At 42.5% G+C, this 21,042-nt stretch overlaps 2 non-coding genes and 1 pseudogene across 2 annotated transcripts; 1 reads left to right on the top strand and 2 right to left on the bottom strand.

Annotated features, from left to right (window-relative positions):
- Positions 1 to 2,831: 2,831 nt before the first annotated feature.
- Positions 2,832 to 2,905, bottom strand: TRNAI-AAU (transfer RNA isoleucine (anticodon AAU)). The gene has a single exon. It is a non-coding gene; the product is annotated as a tRNA-Ile (tRNA).
- Positions 2,906 to 11,233: 8,328 nt separating this feature from the next.
- On the bottom strand, positions 11,234 to 20,598 carry LOC144340626 (histone-lysine N-methyltransferase SETMAR-like; annotated as a pseudogene).
- On the top strand, positions 19,002 to 19,074 carry TRNAV-UAC (transfer RNA valine (anticodon UAC)). Its single transcript has one exon. It is a non-coding gene; the product is annotated as a tRNA-Val (tRNA).
- Positions 20,599 to 21,042: the final 444 nt, after the last annotated feature.

Here is a 21,042-nt window from a genome sequence, read left to right as displayed (position 1 = left end):
GTAGGGTCACTAGGATTTTATAATTTTAGTATAAATACCATAAGATCTAATTGAATTAGTGGCTAAATATTTATGCCATAATAAAAGCAGCTAGGATACTCAATCTCCTGAGAATTTCAAAGAAAGCAGCTTTTAAAGATGTACAGAAGCAACTCTTTCTAACACCACCACCGATAGATGTAAAATGTAACTTTTGCAAGAAAGGTAATTTAAAGGTCGTCAGCTAACAACTTACCAAAAATCATCTAGTCCACAAGCGAGTTCACACAGATCTCTGGTCTCCGTACCCTCTGTTGTGGGGAAGGACAGGGACTGAGCGGACTCGCTGTGGGGAACTCAGGTTCTGGGCGGGTGGCATTCATCCACTCACAATCCCCTAGGCTGTGCCAGATGGCAACCACCCTTGGGGCCTCCTAGGTACAGACGCTGGGAGGACCGCCCAGATTCCCTTACCAGAAGACGCCCATAGAGTGCAGAGGCGAAGGTGTTCCAATTTCCTCAGGTGAAGGATATCTACTGGTGGCTACAGGGCACAAATAAAGAAAAAGTGTGTGGATCCCACCTACCAGTTGATGTCCAGCAGAGATCCGAATGCCTATTTTAGTTATATTTGACCCTCCGGACCCCTGGTCCCAGAACCTGCCCTCCCCCAAGCTCTCTCTCTACCTCTGTGCCCACTCCAATCAGTCAAACAGAGCATTTCGGGGCAAACCCAAAAGAAGAGCAGGCAATTTAGCCCCCCTGGGGCCTGTAGCCTGAACTCTTCAGACATGTTGTCCCAGTCAGAGCCTGGAGACGCAGCTCAGTATCTGCCTGCCCCAAGAATCCTGAGGCTGCAAGATCTCCGGACAGCCCTGGGAGACAGGCCGCTGCACTTACATAATAACAGGGTCCTCTCTGGTACCAAAAGCCTGCAACGCTTAGCAGAAAATAGCTCCTCCAGATAGCTCCTCATCCTCCAAATAACTGGGAGATGATTCTAGTCAAGTTGGAATAACAGGGATCAGATTTACATTCCTGCTGTAAAGAACCAAAACCTAACAAAAAAGATGAAATGACACTTTTCAAGACGTACAATATTTGGTAAGGAAGAATAATAACCCCGGAATCACAGGGGAAAAAATGAATGATTGGAGAGAGGGGGAGGTGAACACCAGGATTAGCCCCTAACTATGGCCTTGAGTTTCCAGGCCCCAATGCAGGAAGACAGAACCCAAGCAGAGCCGGTGGACTCCCAGAGTTGATGAGGAGTTGATAGACTGGGAGACTAGGGCAGCTACAGTTAATATGACAGCATACCAGAAAGAAGAGAGCTGTAATAAGAGATAACTCCAGAAAAAACTTCTGCAGTGTTCAGCTTAATACTCATGAGTATGTGCAGGTATGGAAACTATACAGGACAGAAAAGACTACCCAGAATCATCAGAGGTAATATGATATTGAATTGTCTAAAGTAACTAAGAAATTGTTTCTCCTTGTGAGACAAACAGGAATTATATTGCTGAATTTAATGCTTTCACCAAAAAAAGATAAGGGTCTAGATGAATGGGGTGGGAGGGGGAGGAAGAGACCCAAAACTTTGGCTGTTGGCCGGTTAGCTTAGCTGGTTAGAGCGTGGGGCTAATAACACAAAGCTCGCGGGTTCTATCCCCGTATGGGCCACATGTTTTCCTCAGTACTTCTGGGTAATTCTAGAGAAACTCGTCGGTTTTCAGCCACCGAAGAGCTAAGGGTAATTAACAATGCAACTCGTCGGTTTTTAGCCAGCGAAGAGCTGAGAGTAATTAACAGTGCTCTCAGACGGTCCAAATTCCCTGCCATCATTTCTTAATCTCTCTGAAACCTAACTCCGTTCCCGAATCCCCCAAATGTCTACATCTCCTCAGGTAAAGTTCTTATTCTTTTCCTCCAGGTGTAAGGGCTGGGGACAGAAAGCTGTTCAGGGCAAAGGGCCCAAAATCGGGAGTCCTGCCGAAGGGAAAAAAAATTAAAAATTAGAATTTTACCGGCTTTTTAAAAATTATTTAAATAAACCTTAGTTGATTTCAAACTGTCCTTCCAAATTACTACTGAAACCAACCTTGTTTCTCAAATTTACAAGAGATACGAGATAACAGAGAAGAAATATTGAATTGCCCTTTCAAGTTGGAAGCAGTATGCAATATGCATGTTTATTAATCACAAGAGGCCAGCTTCGACTCCTGTCTAGTTCATCCTTTCCTAAAAACAAAACAAGAAACCAAACCAAAATAAACCAAACCAAGTCTGTGCTCCATGTTCAAAGCGATAGCTTCCTCTCAGGGCAATCTTTTCTGTCAGTTAAATCTGAAAGAGTCTTCAGAGACATATAATAACAATCTCCTAAGAATGTCTTCCCTTTATCTTGTATCTTTTGACAATTTGAGGAAGAAGGTTGGTTTCAGGAGTAATTTGGAAGGACAATTTGAGATCAAGTGAGCTTCATTTAAATAACTTTTTAAAAGCCAGTAATCTTCTAATTTTTTTTCTTTCTTAGGCAGTGCTCCCAGTCTTGGGTCGTCTGCCGTGAACAGCTTTCTGTCCCCAGCCCTTACACCTAGTGGAAAACAATAAGAACTTTACCTGAGAAGATGTAGAAATTTTGGGGATTCGGGAATGGAGTTAGGTTTCAGATGGATTAAGAAATGCCTGCGGCGAATTTGGACCGTCTGAGAGCAGTTGTTTATTATCCTCAGTTCTTCGCTAGCTGAAAACCAACGCATTGCTTTGTTAGTTATCTGTAGCCCTCAGCTGGCTGAAAACCGACGAGTTTCTCTAGAACTGCTCCCTGAAAAACTGCTGAGGAAAACATCTGGCCTGTACGGGGATCGAACCCGCGACCTTGGCGTTATTAGCACCACGCTCTAACCAACTGAGCTAACCGGCCCTCGGTAATACCGGTCTCTTTGTCTTGCATTTAATCTCGACCTTCATCCCTTTTTTGGGAAAGCATTAAATTTAGCAATATAATTCCCGTTTGTCTAACAAGAAGAGACAATTTCTTACTTGCTTTACACTCTTAATTTAAAAAAATGAGAAGCTTTCTCTTAAAACAAAAGCAAAACAAGGAAAGAACATTTTTCATTTATTTATTTTTATTATTTTATTTTTTAAGCCATGTTCCTAGAGTTGAAAAAGGACGCTTAAAAATTCCAAACTGCTGCGAATAGTCCAGGAATCCATGGAAACATTTGTTGCTTTCTAAATGTCTGGTAATCAGTACGTGCAGACAGTGAATCAGACTCCGTGAAATATTAGTGAGTCCTTGTTTTTTAAGGGCCGTTCACTAACACAACCTAGAAATTGGCATCTGAAGGACATTCCCGACGAGTCTGTTTTCGATGGTCCCACCGTCGAGATCGTCCTAGGTTTCTTATGCCCGGAGCCTCCATTTGGAAGTTTCCCTACCTGTTGCCTCAGACTTCCAGAGTGATCTCAAATCAAAGCCCACTTTGAAGACCTTGGTATTGGAGAATTCTAGAAATGTGGCTCTACACCACTCAGGGACAGTTAAACCGATCTTTCTACCCAGCCATTGTCTCCCAAAAATATTATCATTGTTTTTTGTATCTTCTTTATTGTTTCAGAGATTTTGAACACATAGACAAAGTTAAACAAATGTTTTCTTTTTTCTCTTCACAAATAGTGGCATTTTATCCACTGTTGTGGGAAGTCAGGGACCCTGAATGGAGGGACTGGCTGAAGCTGCGGCAGAAGAATATAAATTGTGAAGATTTCATGGACATTTATCACTTCCCCAATCAGTACTCTTGTGATTTCCTATGCCTGTCTTTACTTTAATCTCTTCTTAGGACCCTGCGATGATTGCATTAACTGCACAAATTGTTTGTAGAGCATGTGTATTCAAACAATATGAAATCTGGGCACCTTAAGAACAGGATAACAGCGATTTTCAGGGAACAAAGGAGATAACTTTAAAGTCTGACTGTCTGGGCCAGGCAGAACAGAGTCATATTTCTCTTATTACTGAAAACAGGTGAGATAAATATCACTGACTTGTTTCCCCAGTAAGGAATATTAATAATTAACAGCCCTGGGAAAAGAATGCATTCCCAGGGCGGGGCCTCTAAAATGGCCGCCCTGGGAGTGTCTGCCTTTATGCAGAAGTAGATAGGAATGAAACACGCCCTGCAGCGCCCCCAGGCTTGCTAGGATTAGGAAATTCCAGCCTGGCAAATTATAGTAAGACCGGTTCTCTGCTCTTGAACCTTGTTTATCAATGACAATGCATGCACAAGTGGACATGGAAGTTCATTAATGATTCTAGTTTCACCCTGACTTTGTGATCTCGCCCTGACATCCTGCCTTGTGATCTTTTGTCGCCCTTAAAGCATGTGATCTCTGTGACCCACGCCCTATTCGTATACTCCCTCCCCTTTTGAAAATCGCTAATAACAACTTGCTGGTTTTACCGCTCAGGGAGCATCATGGAACCTGCCAACATGTGACATCTTCCCTGGACACCCAGCTTTAAAATTTCTCTCTTTTGTACTCTTTCCCTTTATTTCTCAGACCAGCCAACGCTTAGGGAATAGAAAAGAACCCACGTTGAATATTGGGGGTGGGGGTTTTCTCCGATAATCCACTTTTAAACCCTTTGCTTTTTTTTTAACTCAGAATATATTTTTGCAATTCTTTCATATCAGAACAGAAAAATGTTCTTCATTCTCTTTTAAATATTCATAGGATTCAGTTATATGTGTTTATACCATAGTTCAACGGGCATAGCTTAGACTTCCATCCTCCTATTGCAAATTGTCCGTATCTATGAGCATACACTGTATCTGATGTATGCCATGATACTTTGCACATGTGGAAAGGCTGCATCAAAGAAAATTTACATTGGTAATTTTGATGGCCATTGTCCCCCTGTGCTTTAGAGGGTTGATCCCAACACTCTTTTTGCTTGCTTGTTTGTTTTAACTATGCTGAGCACAAATAGGATCCTGGACACATTTCTACACCTTCTTCCTGAATTCCCTGCTACAAATTCGAAGTGAAACTAGGCAATCAGTGTGTAGACTGTCTAGTTGGGGCATATTATATTCTGGAATATTGTTTTGGGGTTACAAGTAATGATGTAAAGGGACTGTGATAGAATCAGGTGGGAGAAGGAAGGGGCTGAGTGGAGAGCAGGGAGAAGGAGACAACAGTGGCCTTATTTTGTGAACCTCAGAGAGAACAACACGGGCAGAAACACCTGAGGGAGAGAAACTAAGACACCTCAGTCTGTCTGGAGATTAAGACTGAGCTGCAGAGTGGTACAGGGCGACTAGTAGGAGATGAAGTCTGAGGAGGAGAGAACATGTATTAATATATGATGCAAAACCCTCTAGTAGATTACTATAAATTAATCAGAATACTTGATGGTAAAGTGGATGTGGCACTAAAAATAAATTGGCAGGGTGCAGTGGCTCACGCCTGTAATCCCAGAACTTTGGGAGACTGAGGTGGGCGGATCACCTGAGGTCAGGAGTTTGAGACCAGCCTGGCTAACACGGTGAAACGCCATCTCTACTGAAAATGCAAAAATTAGCCAGGCGTGGTGGCAGAGGCCTGTAGTCCCAGCTACTCAGGAGGCTGAGGCAGGAGAATGGCGTGAACCTGGGAGGTGGAGCTTGTAGTGAGCCAAGATAGCACCACTGCACTCCAGCCTGGGCAACAGAGCAAGACTCCGTCTAAAATAAATAAATAAATAAAAATAAAAATAAATTATCAGGTGTTAATTGACCTACATTAAGTCTAAACTAAGAACTATGATCACTATAGGCCAAGTTAAGGATTTTTGAATTGGTCCTAACAACAATGGGAATCTATGCAAGGATTTTAGGCAGAAAAGTCACATGGACAGAGTCACATTTTAAAATTTAGTTTATTATTTATTTTTGAGACGGAGTCTGGCTCTATCCCCCAGGCTGGAGTACAGTGGCACAATTTTGTCTCACTGCAAGTTCCACCTCCCAGATTCAAGCGAGTCTCCTGCCTCAGGCTCCCTAGTACGGTACCCAGTAGCTGGGATTACAGGCATGTGCCACCACACCCAGCTAATTTTTTTTTTTTTTTTTTTTTGTATTTTTAGTAGAGACGGAGTTTCGCCATGTTGGCCAGACTGGTCTGGAACTCCTGACTTCAAATGATCCACCCGCCTCGGCCTCCCAAAGTGCTGGGATTACAGGTGTGAGCCACTGTGCCCAGCCAGATTCACGTTTTAAAAAGATCTCTTTAACTTTGTGTAACAACTACACAGGTCCAGTTCTAGACACTTGACAGGCATCAGGGAACTATAGCAACGCATCAGTAGTACTGTGCCAATGAAATATCTGCCCTCATAGAGGATGGAAACAGAGATAAATAACAAACATAACAAAAATATAAATTATAAAATATGTAAGAAGGTGTTAAATGTGATTGGTAAATAGAGGCAGGTAGGAGGAATTGGAGTGATGGGAATAGGTTGGAATGCTAAACAGAGCTGTTAGTGCAGCCTTAGTAAGATTGTGACTGGAAGAAAATGAGCAATCAAGCCATCTGACATGCGAGGTGTTAGAAGCAGAGCACAACCACTATAAAAGTCTAAAGGTGGATACTCGCATGGAATGTTTGAGGAACAGTAAAAGGGTTCAGTGGCCAGAGCACAAGGGAGGAAGAGAGTCATAGAGATGAGATCAGAGAGAGATAGAGGATCGGAGTATGTAGGATCTTGTAGGAGGTCTTAGGACTTTGGCTTTAGTTCAAGTAAAATGGGAAGCTATTGTATAATTCTGATTTTAGGAGAGACAAATCTGATATATGCTTTAAAATGCTGTTTTTAGTAGGTCTTTTGTAAACAGACTCTAGGAGATTGTATTCGGTTTTATATTAAGATTGCATTAGCCAGGTGCGGTGGCTCACGCCTGTACTCCCAGCACTTTGGGATGCTGAGGCGGGCGGATCACGAGGTCAGGAGTTGAGACCATCCTGGCTAACATGGTGAAACCCCATCACTACTAAAAATACAAAAAATTAGCCGGGCGTGGTGGTGGGCGCCTGTAGTCCCAGCTACTGGGGAGGCTGAGGCAGGAGAATGGCCTGAACCCGGGAGGCGGAGCTTGCAGTGAGCCGAGATCTCTCCATTGCACTCCAGCCTGAGCGACAGAGCTAGACTCCGTCTCAACCAAAAAAAACAGAGTGCATTAGGTTTTTGTATTCCATGAGAAACAGGCTCCAGGATATAGTTTTCACGAAGGAAGTCTATTGTGTATCCAAGAATGATATACAAAAGAGGACTCAACCATTCCCATGGGGAGCTCTGGAGCTATAATGATCCTTTAGAATTGTCCCGAATTGGGGAAAAGGAGCTGGGTCATTGTATCCACTCATAGACGTGGCTTTAGATGTAGGCTGATCCCAGAGAAAAGGTATAACCTTAAACAGGGTAGCTTTCTTTAGCTTAGAACAATTCCTGGGAAGAGCTCAGCTTTGAGTTAGCAGCAAACAGCACACCAGGATGTTGGATGTCTGCGTACCTTGCCCCACAAAACATTGGGCAATGTAGAAAACCACTGGGTTCTAGGTAGAACACCATCATATCCATTACAGTCTACCACTTGCCCTACTCAGAGCCGCTTCCTTCATTAATGAATTCATCCCACCTGGGAATAACTTTTCTAGGATTCCAGTTGATCTCTTCGTGAATAAATCTGAAAAGAGGCGAGTGGCTGTTTGGCTCCTTCTATACCTAAAAAAAAAAAAAGAAATCCACAAACGGGTCCATATATCCAGAGCCAGTAGGCTTCATTTACCCACAGGGGCTGGCCTTGGCCTGAGTGCAGTAATCTCCGAGCTGGACTCTTGAGTCTGGATGGGGAGGGAAACTCAGCGAGAACATCTGCCAGCCCAGGTTCCTTTCGAGGACCTCAGTACATGTACATATAGGAAAACACCCTAATCCCACTCCTAATCTTCCTGGAGCGTCCTGAGTCTAAGTGGAACCTTGTGATGATCCCATGGAGCGAAACTTAGGAGCAGCGAGTGAGCGACTGGAGCCCAGCCTGCACCTGGAGAGGCAAGTCTGGCCCAGTGCTCCCGGAAACTGTGGCTTTCAGCAAAATCTCGGCCTCGCATTGACTCTGCAGGAAAAATGTTCCTGAAATGAAAGATCGTTCAAGTTGCCTGCGAACCGAGTCCCTGAGGTCTTTTGGGGACCAGGCGATGAGAGCATCAATTATAATAATAATACTTTGCTCGGCAAAAAATTGCTTGGGACTGTTCGTGTCCACCTGAGAAGACATGGACTCTTGGCTTTGAAGAGGACTTTTTCCGTGTCGAAAACGGTAGGGGCTCTGGTGGGAGAAAGGCGGCAGGGGTACTTTGGTTTATATTCACACCACAGGTGACAAGGACAACCTTCTCTCCTAAACGGCTAAAGATGGTGCGGGGGTGCAATTCTAAAAACGTGCACTGAGAAATTCAGCTAAGGATTCCTCAAAAACGCAAGTTGTTTCTACCCGGTTTCGGACTGGGGACCTTTCGTGTGTGAGGTGAACGTGATAACCACTGCACTACAGAAACCCTCATGTTTGACAATTTTTCTCCCAGGGGGAGAAGAAAATTTTTCTGGGTATCCCAGATTTGGTAACATCGAATTGATCTTTTCTTTCAGGAAATTATCAAGGTTGATAAGCTTTTCTATTTATTAAAATCAGTAATATTGGAGTTCAGGAGTCACACAAAGAAAATACTACAACTTGTGAAAAATTTTCTTTTCAAACACAGCACAGAAATTTTACTTAGCCCCCCAGTAGAGTACATTTTTTTCTGTTTAAGTGCTCCCTCTGTTAGGCCTTCTCCAACAATAGAAGGCTCTGTGATCTCCATCTCTTGGGAGGCAGAAAATTACCCCAAGAAAATTACCAGGAGCCAGTGGATTGAACCCTGGAAACGGCCCACTCTTTGTGTTGGGCAGTGCTCCAAGGGAAGAAATTGAGGGCCCAGGAGTCGAGTGTGTCCAGTTGTCTGCCAGGCAGGATAAGGACTGGGAAAAATGAAAAAAAATTCCTAGACATACACAACCTACCAAGCCTGAATCATGAAGACATAGAAAATCTGAACAGACCAATAGTAGATAAGGAAATTGAATCAGTAATAAAAACGTCTCCCGTCAAAGAAAAGCCCAGGACCTGTAGCTTCTCTGGTGAATTCTATCAACTATTTAAAGAACTAATACCATTTATTATGGAAAACAGTATGGTGGTTCCTCAAAAAATTAAAAATAGGGATACCATATGATCCAGCAAACCCTCTAGTGGGTATATAGCTAAAGGAAGTGAAATCAGTATGTCCAAGAGATTATCTGCATACTACCAAGATATGGAAATTTTTTTTTTTTTTTTTTTTTGGTGGCACAGAGTCTCCCTCTGTCGCCCAGGCTGTAGTGCAGCGGTGTGATTTTGACTCACTGAAACCTCTGCCTCCCGGGTTCAAACGATTCTTGTGCCTCAGCCTCCCGAGTAGCTGGGATTACAAGCCTACGTCAGTATACCCCGCAGATTTCTTTCTTTCTTTTTTTTTTTTTTTTTTGTATTTTTAGTAGCGACGGTTTTTCACCATGTTGCCCAGGCTGGTCTTGAACTCCTGAGCTCGCCTCGGCCTCCCAAAGTGCTGGGATTACAGGCGTGAACAACCGCACCCAGCCAATATATGGAATTCTTGTGTTCACCATTGGATGAATGGATAAAGAAATGCATTTAGCCTCCCTGTGCCTTGGAAGTATAATTTCCAATTTATCATCTGTGTGTACATTTTTATTGGTGTACACACAGTAAATTTTATTTTTTATTGTTGGCTCATAACTAATTTTTGCAGTCTGTTAATCTACCATAGTTTCAGTTTTGTTGTATTTTCTTATATATTTATATTGTGTACTGACGATGTGTGCATGGATTAGTAATGAGTACTCTATTATTTTTAATTAAATGTCATAAAATACATGAAAATACATTTTTCTGTATAATCACATGATTTCCTCCTACTATGAATAAAGACATAACTCACTAAGGGGAAGAATCTTGGCCAAAATGTGTGATAAATCATGCAACAGTTAAAAGTGTGCAAAAACAAACAGTAAAGATGAAAGGCGGCACAAATTTAATAAAGTTACTCCATAAATCATAATTGACATTAAATGTTGGAATGTAGGAACTGATTTATTAACCTCATAAATTTAAAACAGACATGTTATCTTTTGACAAATTGTTTACCTATTTTAGTTTTCAAAGTGGGCAAAATTAACACCTCAAAACATAAAAGTGTTTTAAGAGAAGAATCAGAGAGAGAGAGAGAGAGAGTGTGTGTGTGTGTGTGTGTGTGTGTGTGTGTGTGTGTATAATGGTAATATGTAGACTTAACAGCACCTTTTTGCCTAAATGACTAAATGGCCTAGACCAAATCTGGCAGAGTCCTTTTTCTAGAAGAACTGGGAAAACCTTTCATATTTAAGTTTGGAACAACAGAGAGAACGGGAAGACTTTGGCATTTAGGGAATGTGATTATTTGTATTTCTCGATAAAGTGAGAAATCTTTTTGGAAAAGCTATTGTTTTCATCAGTTTCAAATCTGAGACCCCTTTCTTGTAGGCAGATGTGCTAACCAGTACACCCCAAAAAACTTTCTCTTCTGTGCAGCAATCCATAGCAGAATGAAAGGAGGATTCTTTGGATATACGCAAACCTAGTAACTTTTAATATGTTTTCCTTTTTAGCATATTTTTATCCACAGGGTGTTTCTTCCTTCATACTGTCTTTTTTTTTTTTTTTTTTTTTTTTTGAGACGGAGTCTTGCTCTGTCACCCAGGCTGGAGTGCAGTGGCCAGATCTTAGCTCACTGCAAGCTCCGCCTCCCGGGTTTACGCCATTCTCCTGCCTCAGCCTCCCGAGTAGGTGGGACTACAGGCGCCCGCCACCTCGCCCAGCTAGTTTTTTGTATTTTTAGTAGAGACGGGGTTTCACCGTGCTCGCCAGGATGGTCTCGATCTCCTGACCTCGTGATCCGCCCGTCTCGGCCTCCCAAAGTGCTGGGATTACAGGCTTGAGCCACCGCGCCCAGCCCCTTCATACTTTCAATTCGTTAAAATTAATATTTAGGTTGGTGCAAAAGTAATTGCAGTTTCGGACAGTGAATTTTTAAATCATTATGACTAGGCTCAAACACATCTTTTTTAGTCAAAATAGGAACCATTAAAATCAACACATTTTTGCCAACAAGAAATAAGTTTGTTTATCCCTGGAGGGTAAAAACCTGTGCTACGGGATTGGACAGTTAGAAAATGCTTGCATCCCGCTGGTTGTGGAAGCGTTTTACCTGCAAAAAGTTGTGGAGATGTTTGAAGAAGTGGTAGTCGGTTGGTGAGAGGTCAGATGAATATGATGGATTAGGAAAATCTTCGTAGCCTAATTCGCTCAACTTTAGAAGCGTTACTTGTGCGACTTGCAGTCGAGTGTTGTCGTGAATAATTGGGCCCTTCCTGTTAACCAATGCTGACTGCAGGCGTTGCAGTTTTCGGTGTATCTCATTGATTTGAGCATACTTCTCAGATGTAATGGTTTCACGAGTGTTCAGAAAGCTATAGTAAATCAGACAAGCAGCAGATCACCAAAAAGCGAATATGACCTTTTTTGGTACAAGTTTGGCTCTGGGAAGTGCTTTGGAGCTTCTTCTCGGTCCAATCCCTGAACTAATCGTCGCCGGTTGTCGTATAAAATCCACTTTTCATCGCACGTCACAATCCGATGGAGAAATGGTTCGTTGTTGCGTGGAATAAAGGAAGATGACACTTCAGAACGGCGATTTTTTAAAAAAAATTTTTGCTCAGCTCATGAGCCACCCATTTACCAAGCTTTTTCACCTTTCCAATTTGCTTCAAATGCCGCATGGTAAAATGGTCGACGCTGAGTCGTTTGGCAACTTCTCTGGTAGTTGTAAGAGGATCAACTTCGCTGATTGCTCTCAATTGTCTTGCCACTACACTCTTCATCTTCAAGGCTCTCCTCACCTTCGCAAAACTTCTTCAACTACCACTGCATTGTACGTTCATTAGCAGTTCCTGGGCCAAATGCGTTGTTGATATTGCGAATTGTCTCCGCTGCTTTACGACCCATTTTGAACTCGAATAAGAAAATTGCTTGAGGCCGGGCGCGGTGGCTCACGCCTATAATCCCAGCAATTTGGGAGGCCGAGGCGAGCGGATCACCCGAGGTTGGGAGTTCCTAGACTGGCCTGACCAACAAGAAGAAACTCCGTCTCTACTGAAAATACAAAATTAGCCGGGCGTGGTGGTGCATGCCTGTAATCTCAGTTTCTCGGGAGGCTGAGGCAGGAGAATAGCTTGAACACGGGAGGCGGAGGTTGCGGTGAGCCGAGATCGCGTCATTGCACTCTAGCCTGGGCAACAAGAGCGACATTCCGTCTCAAAAAAAAAAAAAAAAGGTGAAGAGAGAAAAAAATAGTTTTTTGTTTTGTTTGTTTTGTTTTTGGTTTTTTTTTGGGGGGGGGAGGGGGGACGGAGTCTCGCTCTGTCACCCAGACTGGAGTGCAGAGGCGCAATCTCGGCTCACTGCAAGCTCCGCCTCCTGGGTTCACGCCATTCTCCTGCCACAGCCTCCCGAGTAGCTGGGACTACTGGCGCCCGCCAGCACACCCGGCTAATTTTTTGTATTTTTAGTAGAGACGGGGTTTCACCGTGTTAGCCAGGGTGGTCTCGATATTCTGACCTCGTGATCCTCCCGCCTCGGCCTCCCAAAGTGCTGGGATTACAGGCGTGAGCCACTGCGCCCGGCCTTTTTTTTTTTTTTTTTTTTTTAAACATATATGTATCTTGTTAAGAGGGAAGTGAACTTCGCGTCACGACCGGTTAACTTAATTGGTTCGACCGTTGTGCTAATAATGCCAAGGTTGCGGGCTGGATCCCCGAACGGGCCACAGTGGGTGTTAGCTTTTCATCATTTATATCGATCATCTATGAACGCTGTGAACGCAACCAATATGTCTGAATACAAACTATAGATTGTCACTGCTGAATCCAAGCACAGTCATCAAGATAATTTCACCTGCCAGAGGGGGTATTAAGTAACACTTAATACCTTAATTTGAAGAAACGATATCGTTTAGTTGTCGTCATATATATACATATATATATATATATATAGTTTGTTTGTTTGTTTTTGAGACAGAGTCTCTCTCACTGTCCAGGCTGGAGTGCAATAGCACAACTCGGCTCACGGCAACTTCCACCTCCTGAGTTCAAGCGATTCTCCAGACTCAGCCTCCCGATTTATTTTCCATAATCTTGATTCTTGAAGATTAGCTTAGCTTGTTATATAATTCTTGGTTCACACTTTATTTCTATTTTTTAATGCTGATCTAATTTTTTATATTACTGTTCAGAAGTCTGATACTAGGCTTCTATTTATAGAAATTTCCTTGGATAATCGTTTCAATGATTACATCTACTCTATTGACTCTTTTCTTTCTTTCAGGTAATCCAATTAAAGTATAAATTTTCTGAGGCCTTACCTTAAGGTATGCAGAAAAGCTTTCCTTGCTCCTTTGTCTCCATATTTGGTCCCCTAAATTTCTCATTTGCATAGCAGCCATTGAGACTTTAGCTTGAAAGGAAAATATAACTTTTCTTCTTCAAACTTTCCTAACTCTCCACAGCACATCACACTAAAGTGTTAAGTGAAAGATACTCCTCTTTCTTCCTGCTCTAACCCTTATTTTCTCATTTTGTCTTATTTGCTCCTACTCCCTGCCTCAAATTTAGAATTCCTTGGAGTCTCCGCAAACACTGACTTATTTCTCCATGCTGCCTCTAATGACAGATTCCCCTAACCCCTCCATCTCTCATCAGCCAATTTCTTACTTTTCATCTATTAAGTCTTGGATCAGTTATCACTTCTTCTGAAAGCTTTTCCTCATTATTTGGAGTGACAGAGTTTCCCCTTCTCTATGTTTCTGTGATAGTGCATGAGTATTTATCTCCGAGGTTTCATTTGTCAATTTAAAATATAACCACCCTGTTTTGGGTAATTTTATAATGAAAATCAGGGCTTGAGCCCTTTGTTACCTCGGGCACGTCCATTTTTTTCAGGTTATCTGTTACCTCTAGAGCCTAGCTCAGGATGGGGCATATTGTAGGCTACTCATTAATTTCTTTGAAATAAATGTCTAATCAAATTGTTGAAAATAATAAACTCATGCCATTTATACTTCAGATTTAATGTCAGAAAAAAATCATAAGACTCCAGATCTTGCTAACTGGGAAATACTGTCTTTCTTCTCTGTTTCCTGAAACATTGTGATCAATCCAAGTTTTAGCTGCCAAGAGCAGGAGTTTTCCACTTTGCTATTTGTCAGAGATTCATAAGTGGCACTGTCCTGTCATGTCAACAGATTTGGAGGAAGAGCACCATCTCACTGTTGAGCATCTTCCAGATACCCGGGAAATGCTGGAAAAGGAAAAAAGACAGTGACAAATGTCAGTTGAAATAGGAAAAGAAATAAAGAATAGACGAATGTTGTACATCACCTGTCCATTAAACAGATTGACGTAATCACTGAGCATATGCTTTCCAGAGCAGTATGAGTGACACAAACAATAGAATGACTGATGACTCCTAGACACACTCACCACACATGAACTCCCAGTCACATGAATTCGCAGATACCACCTCTTTTTTCATCACCTTCTGACAGTCAACTGGGCACAGCCCACCCCTCCCCCATCACATCCCCTGCTCAGCAGTGTCCTCCAGACAAGCATTGACTTTGCAGAAGCTTGAGTGGTCTCCAGATCTTAGTGTGTTGGATCCTCCTGGCTCCTCAAGGTCAAGAAGAGAGTTGGAAATCAAAGCCATAGGAAAACATTGAAGAGTTCCTTGAAATCAAATCCCTGTGTTTATTCTGCCTAGCTTTGGGGGAGAAATTTAGACTCCAGGTATGAGCTGTATTTGGTTATGAATCATGGAGTTTCTATAGCATTAATTTTAACAAATAGAAAGTATGAAGGAAAGGGCCAGGTGCGGCAGCTCACGCCCGTAATCCTAGCACTTTGGGAGGCCGAGGCCAGCGGATCACGAGGTCAGGAGTTTGAGACTAGCCTGGCCAACATGGCGAAACCTTGTCTCTACTAAAAATACAAAAATTAGCCAGGCATGGTGGCGCACGCCTGTAATCCCAGTACTCAGGAGGCTGAGGCATGAGAATTGCTTGAACCTGGGAGGTGGATGTTGCAGTGAGCTGAGATCGTGCCACTGCATTACAGCCAGGGAGAGAGTGAGACCCCATCTCGGGGGGTGGGGGGAAGAAAAAGAAAAAAAAAAAAGCATGAAGGAAAGAAACACACGTGGGTAAAAATATAAAGAAAAAACGTGGCTGGGCACAGTGGCTCATGCCTGTAATCCCAACACTTTGTGAGGCCAAGACGGGTGGATCATCTGAGGTCAGGTATTCGAGACCAGCCTTACCAACATGGTGAAACCCTGTTTCTACTAAAAATACAAAATTAACCAGGCGTGTCAGCATCTGCCTGTAATCCCAGCTACTTGGGAGACTGAGGCGGGAGACTGAGGCAGGAGACTTGCTTGAATCAGGAGAGAGAGGTTGCAGTGAGCTGAGATCGCCGCAGCACTGCACTTCAGCCTGGGCAACAAGAGCGAAACTCCGTCTCAAAAAAAAAAAAAAAAAAAAAAAAAAAAGAAAGAAAGAAAGTAAGAAAAAGAAAAAAGAGAAACATTAAAAGTTATTAGGTTTCAGTATATCCAAAGAATCACCATCTCATTCTGCTGTGAAAGGCCTGATTGTAGCAGGGAATTTCTGTAATGTAATAATTAGCATGTCCGCCTAGCCTGTGAAAGGATTCTGGTTTTTAAATCCAGTGGAAACAACAGCTTTTCCAAAAAATTTGTCTCACGAATACCTTCTTCCAGTCTGAGGCTGGCGTTTTCTCTCTCAATAGCCTTTTAATGAAAATAACGTTTAGTTTGGATGAAGTCCATAGTTTCAATCTTTTTAAAAATGCTTACTTGTTTTGTCAAATCTACAAAACATTTGACTATCACAAAGGCAAAAAGGATTTTTCTAAATTTTCTTTAATAGGCTTTGTTTTCATTTGCACTTTAAGGTGTATGGTTAAACAATTTGAACACGAGCTTCACAAAGACAGCCAAATGGCTACTGAACAATTTGCAATTAGTCAAAAAAAAAAAAAAGAGAGAGAGAGAGAGAAGAGGGTCTAAACAAGTAAACAAACGAAAAATGAGAGACGACGCTACCAGGTGTCATCCATCTCTGGCAAACATTTATTGTTGTTTTTTCCTTTACAGAATTATTTTCAGAAACCTTCCGCAGGAGATTTGTGCGTGGAGGGGATGGGGTGGAAAGTAGTAGGGGATAGAGAAGATTACTAAGAAAAGTTTCCTGTTTGGAACTGCGGCAGATCTCTTTGGATAGAGATGACTACTTAACCTCACTCTGCTTTCCTTCGCCGCGGTTGCCGCCGCGACCCTGCTCTTACCACCAGCAATTCCTTCAGGGACTTGGTCAGCAGCCCAACTTGATCTGCGTCTCTCTGCTAAGGTGTTTCCGCAACAGGGTCAACTCCGAGCCTCACCTTTCTAGGAATCCCGGGAGACGCGCAGGGGTCTGGAGTCCAGGCAGAGGCTTCCCTGGGTTCGGCGGCCACTCTGCCAGAGGTTGTCAGTTATCTAACTGTCACTAGAGTCACCGCTCTAGCGAGTTTAATTTAGGCACGGAATAGTCCTGCCTGGGTTGAGGTTGGCTTAGGATGAGTTTACTTGAGTGTGTGATTTAGAAATAGGTCTATGGAACAGACAGACATGAAATCCGGCACTGGGGCCCTCGCAGGCAGGGTATCTAGACTGGCAGCAGCTGGTGCAGGATATTGCCAAGGACTCGACATCCAGCTCAGCTCAAGGTGGGGATGAAGACGTCCTGGTTGCAAGGAGGGAGCCCTACTCCGCCCGGAATCAGAACTGTGCACAGCGGGCTCTGGATTTGCCAGGATGTTTGAGGGAATTTGAAATGAGAAAGGAGAGGAGGAAATGGTTTAATGGTGTATTGAGTTACTGGAGTGTATTTCAGTCACAGATTTTGGTTTTAAAAAAAAGAGAACTATGGAGTGCAGGATTTCTGCTTGATTGAGTACAAGACTAGAAAATAAGTGCTACTACCTCCCTAGTCCACCTACACTTCAATGTCTTAAATCCTAGTGCATCTGCAGAGCCCAGCACCGGATGGGGTAGGGGAATTGGGGCGGAGAGAACACAGAACTGGAATTCTAGGCAGGGGAGTCAAATTTGCTGGGCTCTCAACTGAAACCATCGCCTTTGTTCTTAGTTGGCTAAGGGTATACATATGATCTGAATTCCTCTGAGTATTCCCAAATTATTTGGGGGAAATTTTAGCTGGTTTTAACTTAGAGATTAGGTCACACTAGGTCTCACATCCTATGTACTTTGAGAGAACGAAAGGATAAAGGGCAGAAACTGGCATTTTAAAAGAGCCGATTATCACACATTTTATAGCTATTTAATAATGTAATCCTTAATATTATGACCTGAAATTCTCTCCACGGCTGACTCTCATGTGTTCAGCTTTATTTCATACCCCACTGCCCCTTTCTCTCCAACCACACTGTCCTACTTGCAAATCAGTCCCTCTTATTTACCATGGGTTTGGGTACATATGATTTCTTTTACCTTTAACACTCTTTTAAACCTAGTTAACATCTCCCCAACCTTCAAACTTGAGCAGAATCATTATTTTCTGAGAGAAATCTTCCCCTAAACTTTCTAAATTAATCTTCATATATTAAATGAGAGCACTATATGTCCCTCTTTTCTTGGACATGATGCATTAATTTGGATGACAACTTGATTACTGTCTGTCTCTCACAAGAACATAATTTCCAAGAAGACAGGTGCAGTGCCTGGTTTCGTTTACTAATAAAACCCTACTGTCCATTGCAATGCCCATATATGCAATGGGCACACAATAAACACGATTTGAATAATATGTGAACCCATACCATTCTATAAAGTAACGTTAATCTTGAGACAAGGAACTGAGGTTAATAGTTAATTGTCCAAATTGCAGAATTAGTAAAAGAGTAATTTCCTATTTTTCTCAGATTTGGGACTCAATTGCAGAAACTGTGTAATCAGTAGGGAAAGAGGAGTTGAATTCTTCCCTTTAAAAAAGACAGATAATAACAATGGCCTTCATGGTCAGCATCTTTAAGGAAAAATGCAGACTGGTGTATTTGAACAGGATTTTCACAATCACCCCAGTGAGACACTAATTAACTACACAAATTGAATGCTGTATAGAGAGGTATTTGATAGACAATAGAACCTTTCCACTTTCCTGATAGTCCTCTGCCCTTACCAAATTCTGTAAACATGCTTACCTTCGTGATATATGCAGAACAATATGAAGATCTCCAGACAGGAAACGCAGACATCTGGTCATCAAGATAGGAGATACATTCACTTTGAGCCTCAACTTAAGTTCGCAATATTCTGGCCACCACAACCCTTCCTTTTACACTATGTAGAATCTTGTTTACTACATTACATCTCCTTATATTTTTTTCCATAAACATCAACAACAACGAAATCACACTCTTCTGAATTCCTGCCTCTGCCCCGTGAAAAGAAAAAAAAAAGAAAAAGAAAAAAAATCAACGTCTACAGTAAGGAGCCTCGCATCTCAGGGGAAATTTTCTTAAATTCTCCAGTCGCGTCTGAAAAAAAAAAAAAAAGTTTTAATGAAGGACTTTGTAGTAAAGAAAAGCATAGTAAACTTGATAATTTACTGAAAGGAAAGGCCAATCAACTCGACGTTACCAAAGTTGAAAGAGAAAAATTTATTTCTCCCTTAACGAAGGAAGCCAATGGTGCACATCGGTTTCCGTAGTGTAGTGGTTATCACGTTCGCCTTACACGCGAAAGGTCCTCGGGTCGAAACCGAGCGGAAACAGCTTGTAATTTTTCGGGGTGTTTCTGTTTTTCAAGATTCCCTTAGCTTACCTTGTCAGTGGACGTCCTTACAAAGGCACCATTGCACGATCTCTCGAACACTCTCAGCTTTCAAAAAGCTTTAATACTGTTCTATTAGGTATTTCTCTCTGCATGTTGTCAGCAGTGTTCTGAATAGGAGGAGGTTCCTGCCTTTAAAGGGGGCGAGATTGGGGGTGGAGGGGTCTCTGCTCTCTTCCTAATGCGAACTGTTGCCTGCCGGCTTTATTCAAAGAGAGGCTCTTGGGGATTTCCATAAGTAAAAGTCTCTGCTTCTAGACCAAGAGTCCCTGACCACTTGAGTGAACATTACCAGTCTCCAGCAATTCATTTATTGTCAGACAATATTTTCAAACATCACATGACTTTTAGGGAAGAAAAGAAGAGAGAATGGGGAGGGAATACGTATAAGACAAGATTCTGCAGGGAGAGCTCAATTAGGGCAGAGGCTACTGCGTCGCCTGTTTCTCCACGATCCTTTCCCTTGATGGTCCCATCTCCCGATCGCCACAAAGACCTCAGGGATTACGTTCGCAGGAGCCTTGTTTAAGGGCCTTTTGGCTCGGAGCATTTCCACTGCGGGATCAATGCCTAGTAGCACTTTTGCTGGAAGATAGCGTTGCATGGAACATTGGGCCGGACATGCCTCTCCAGGTCCAGGCTGGGCTCTGGTTGCTCACTCGCTGCTGGGAACCTGGCTCCCACCGGGGCATGGCAAAGTTCCACTTAAGGACGCTCCAGGTGGATATGGGGTAAAGTTAGGGTGTTTCCCTACATGTACATACACTGGGGTCCTCGAAAGGAACCTAGGTGGGGAGATGTGTGGACACAAAGCGTGAAGATATTTGTGTCACAAATTAAGTTAACCAGAGTGCGTCCACCACAGAACTAAACAAGTAACTAACTGGAATGATTCTACCAGTTTTTGTCAGCTAGCCTTAATAATTAGCCTCTACAGTGCTGGCAGATTGATTACATGAATTGAATAGCCTAATGTCAGTGATGGAAGCTAAGCATGGGCCCGGTAACAATGGGCTTGTCTGTTACAGGAGCTTAAAAAGATCTTTTCAAAATGCAAATCTGTTCATGAGACTTCTCTGCCTAAAATCCTTCCATGGATTCCCATTGTTGGTAGGGCCAATTCAAAAATCCTTAACTTGGCCTATACAGAGTAATCATAGTTCTTAGTTTAGACTCAATATAGATCAATTAACGCCTGTTAATTTTAGTGCCCCATCCTCTTCACCATCAAGTAAAGTATCCTGATTTATTTATAATAATCTACTAGAGGGTCCTGCAGCATGCACATGTTCTCTCCTCCTCAGGTCTCATCTCCTACTGCTTGCACATCACTCTGCAACTCAGTCTTAATCACCAGACACACTGACACTGTCTTAGCTCCTCTCCCATCAGGTGTTTTTGCCATGTTATTCTCTCTGAGGTGCACAAAGGAAGGCCTCTGCTGGCCCTTCTCCTTGCTCTCCATTCAGCCCCTTCCTTCTCCCACCTGATTCTGTCACATTCCCAAAGTCTTGCCTAACTGAGAGAAGGTGATATTCCAGAAACAAACATTCCCCAGTATGAATTTCTCTACATTTTCACTGACTGTAATTCAGGAAGAAAGAGGGGTAGAAATGTGCCCAGCGTCCTATTTGTGCTCAATATAGTTAAAACAAACAAGCAAGGAAAAAGAATATTGGGATCAACCCTCTAAAGCACAGGGGGACAATGGCCGTCAAAATTGCCAATATACGTATTCTTTGATGCAGCTTTTCCACATGAATGCGTGGTATCATGGCAGATTATCAGAGATGGTGTATGTTCATAGACATAGTTTGCAATAGCAGGATGGAAAACTAAACTAACTGCTCATTAAACTATGATATATACTAACATAATTGAATACTATACCTTTTTTTTTTTTTTTGAG

This window comes from Macaca mulatta, chromosome 4, assembly GCF_049350105.2.
Source record: "Macaca mulatta isolate MMU2019108-1 chromosome 4, T2T-MMU8v2.0, whole genome shotgun sequence".
NCBI classification, from domain to species: domain Eukaryota; kingdom Metazoa; phylum Chordata; class Mammalia; order Primates; family Cercopithecidae; genus Macaca; species Macaca mulatta.
Note: the sequence above shows the minus strand (reverse complement) of the source record. Positions and strands in the feature narration are given on the sequence as shown.